The following is a 3216-nucleotide window of genomic DNA, read 5'->3' on the forward strand; positions in this document are numbered from 1 at the left end:
ACATATATATATATATATATATTTTTTTTTGAGAAGAAGTCTCTGTCGCCCAGGCTGGAGTACAGTGGCGCAATCTCAGCTCACTGCAACCTCCATCTGTCGGGTTCAAGCGATTCTCCTGTCTCAGCCTCCCGAGTAGCTGGGATTACAGTTGCACGCCACCACGCCTGGCTTTTTTGCATTTTTAGTAGAGACAGAGTTTTGCCATGTTGGCCAGGCTGGTCTGGAACTCCTGACCACAAGTGATCCACCTGCCTTGGCCTCCCAAAGTGCTAGGAATACAGACGTGAGCCACTGCACCCGACCTGTATCTTGAATTTAAAAATCATTCTCGGCTGAGCGTGGTGGCCCACGCCTGTAATCCCAGCACTTCGGGAGGCAGAGGCGGGCGGGTCACGAGGTCAGGAGATTGAGACCATCCTGGCTAACACGGTGAAACCCTGTCTCCACTAAACATACAAAAAATCATCCGGGCGTGGTGGCAGGAGCCTGTAGTCCCAGCTACTTGGGAGGCTGAGACAGGAGAATGGCGTAAACCCAGGAGGCGGAGCTTGCAGTGAGCCGAGATTGTGCCACTGCACTCCAGTCTGGGCTACTGAGTGTGACTCTGTCTCAAAAAAATAAAAATAAATAATAAAAATCATTCTCAGGTTGGCTGCAGTGGCTCATGCCTGTAATCCCAGCACTTTGGGAGGCCAAGGCATGTTACAGGCCCGAAGAATGAGGGGCTGCCTTTGCTCACAGAAGCAGGGCGCTCTCTTCTTCTTCCCCGGACCCTTCCTTTAAAACAGTTTCTTTTGCCTTAAGTTTTCATTTCTATGTTCGTCCCTTCCTTCAGTCTTGTAATGTTGGTCTCAAGTAGTAACAGTAGTAACTGTTGTAATGACGGTCTCAAGTAGTATTTATGGCAGTCAGCCACAAAGGCAGGATTGTGTGAGCTCAGGAATTTGAGACCAGCCTAAGCAAAACTGGGAGACTTCAACTTTACAAAAAATACAAAAAACAGCTGGAAGTTTTTTTTTTTTTTTTTTTTTTGAGATGGAGTCTGGCTCTGTAGCCCAGGCTGGAGTGTGGTGGCCGGATCTCAGCTCACTGCAAGCTCCGCCTCCCGGGTTTACGCCATTCTCCTGCCTCCGCCTCCCAAGTAGCTGGGACTACAGGCGCCCGCCTCATCGCCCGGCTAGTTTTTTGTATTCTTTAGTAGAGACGGGGTTTCACCGTATTAGCCAGGGTGGTCTCGATCTCCTGACCTTGTGATCCGCCCGTCTCGGCCTCCCAAAGTGCTGGGATTACAGGCTTGAGCCACCGCGCCCGGCCTGGAAGTGTTTTTTGTAGGAGAATCATCTGAACCCAGGAGGCGGAGGTTGCAGTGAGCCGGTGTGTGGTGGCACACACCGGTAGTCCCAGCTACTCAGGAGGCTGAGGTGAGAGAATCACCTGAGCCTGGCAGGTTGAGGCTGCAGTGAGCCGAGATCCTGCCTCCACACTTCAGCCAAGACGACAGAGTGAGACCCTGTCTCAAAAAACAAAAACAAACAACACCACCAAAATTACCCACAACACTCTCTATCTTCCTCCTAGTCAGAAAATTTTTGTGTTCGTTTTTTTGTTTATGTTTGAAACAGGGTCTCTGTCGCCCAGGCTAGAGTGCAGTGGCGCCATCTTGGCACACTGTAATCTCTGCCTCCCAGGTTCAAGCTAATTTTTCTGTATTTTCAGTAGAGACAGGGTTTCACTGTTGGCCAGGCTGGTCTTGAACTCCTGACCTCAAGTGATCCGCCCACCTCGTCCGCCCAGTGCTGGGATTACAGGCAGGAGCCACAGCACCCCACCTGTTCCTGGTTTTGTTTTTTGTTTTCTGTTTTTTTGTTTTTTTGTTTTGTTTTTTGTTTTTTGAGACGGAATCTCACTCTGTCACGCAGGCTGGAGTGCAGTGGCGTGATCTCGGCTCACTGTAAGCTCCGCCTCCCAGGTTCAAGTGATTCTCCTGCCTCAGCCTCTCGAGTAGCTGGCATTACAGACACCTGCCACAACACCCAGCTAATTTTTTTTTTTTTTTTTTTTTTGAGACGGAGTTTTGCTCTTGTTGCCTAGGCTGGAGTGCAATGGCGTGATCTCAGCTCACTGCAACCTCCTTCTCCTGGGTTCAAGGGATTCTCCTTCCTTAGCCTCCCAAGTAGCTAGATTACAGGTGCGTGCCACCATGCCAGGCTAAGTTTTTGTATTTTTAGTAGAGACAGGGTTTTGCCATGTTGGTCAGGCTGGTCTCGAACTCCTGACCTCAGGTGATATGCCTGCCTCGACCTCCCAAAGTGCTGGGATTACAGGCGTGAGCCACCGCACCCGACTATTTTTGCATTTTTAGTAGAGATGAGAGGTTTCACCATATTGGCTAGGCTGGTCTCCAACTCCTGACCTCGTGATTAGCAGTGATCATGCACCACCATGCCTGGGTAATTTTACATTTTTAGTAGAGGTGGAGTTTCAACATGCTGGTCAGGCTGGTCTCAAATCCTGATAGGTGATCCATCTGCCTCAGCCTCCCAAAGTGCTGGGATTACAAGCGTGAGCCACTGTGCCTGGCAATTTTCCTTTCATTCTTTTTTTTTCTTTTCTCTTTTTTTTTTTTTTTTTGAGACAGGGTCTTGCTGTATTCCCCAGGCTGAACTTGAATTGCTAGACTTGAGTGATCCTCCCACCTTAGCCTCCTGATTAGATGAGACTAAAATTTCCCTTTCTATTACTGCCCTTTTCTGATTTTGTTACCAAAGTAATTCTGGCCCCATAGAATAAGTTGACGAGTGCTCTCTCTTCCTATTTTCTGGAATACTTTGTATAAAATTAATATGATCTGCACTTTGAAAGTTTGGTGCTACTTGCCTTGATTATGTCATTTTTTTTAAAATAAAAAATGTTTCAGCGGGCCTCAGTGACTCATGCCTCTAATCCCAGCACTTCGGAAGGCAGAAGCAGGTGGGTCGTCTGTCAGGAGTTTGAGACCAGCCTGACCAACATATTGAAACTCTGTCTCTACTAAAAATACAAAATTAGGCAGGTGTGGTGGTGCATGCCTGTAATCCCAGCTAGGGAGGCTGAGGCAGGAGACTCACTTGAACTTGGGAGGCAGAGGTTGCAATGAGCCAAGACAGTGCCATTTCACTCCAGCCTGGCCAACAAGAGTGAAACTCCATCTCAAAAGAAAAAAAAAAAAAATTT

Source organism: Rhinopithecus bieti, unplaced genomic scaffold, assembly GCF_001698545.2.
Source record: "Rhinopithecus bieti isolate Rb0 unplaced genomic scaffold, ASM169854v2 scaffold_21022, whole genome shotgun sequence".
In the NCBI taxonomy this organism is placed as follows: domain Eukaryota; kingdom Metazoa; phylum Chordata; class Mammalia; order Primates; family Cercopithecidae; genus Rhinopithecus; species Rhinopithecus bieti.